Source organism: Trachymyrmex cornetzi, unplaced genomic scaffold, assembly GCF_001594075.2.
Source record: "Trachymyrmex cornetzi isolate Tcor2-1 unplaced genomic scaffold, Tcor1.1 scaffold129, whole genome shotgun sequence".
NCBI classification, from domain to species: domain Eukaryota; kingdom Metazoa; phylum Arthropoda; class Insecta; order Hymenoptera; family Formicidae; genus Trachymyrmex; species Trachymyrmex cornetzi.
In genome coordinates this window covers 2,805,443-2,805,721 of record NW_017295861.1, presented here as the reverse complement: position 1 = coordinate 2,805,721, position 279 = coordinate 2,805,443, and the positions used below count along the sequence as shown (strand labels likewise).

General features: G+C 45.2%; 1 protein-coding gene across 1 annotated transcript in view; it reads left to right on the top strand.

The window, feature by feature from the left end:
* The window catches only part of O-fut2 (O-fucosyltransferase 2), a 5,426-nt gene that overhangs the window by 952 nt on the left and 4,195 nt on the right, over nt 1–279 (top strand). The gene's annotated exons all lie outside the window — the stretch shown is intronic.

Below are 279 nucleotides of genomic sequence, written 5' to 3'. Positions count from 1 at the left end.
AAGAACGCTCTGGCGCACCGAAAAAGTTTGAAGACGAAGAATTGGAGGCATTACTGCATGAAGACTCATGTCAGACGCTAGCTGAACTTGCAGAATTATTAGGAGTTGATCACACAACAGTTTCAAAACGTTTGAAATTATTAGGACTGGTTCAAAAGCAAGGACATTAGGTGCCGTACGAGTTGAAGCCGAGAGATGTCGAACGGCGTCTTTTCACGTGTGAACAGCTGCTTCAACGGCAGAAAAGGAAAGGGTTTTTGCATCGTATCGTGACTGGCG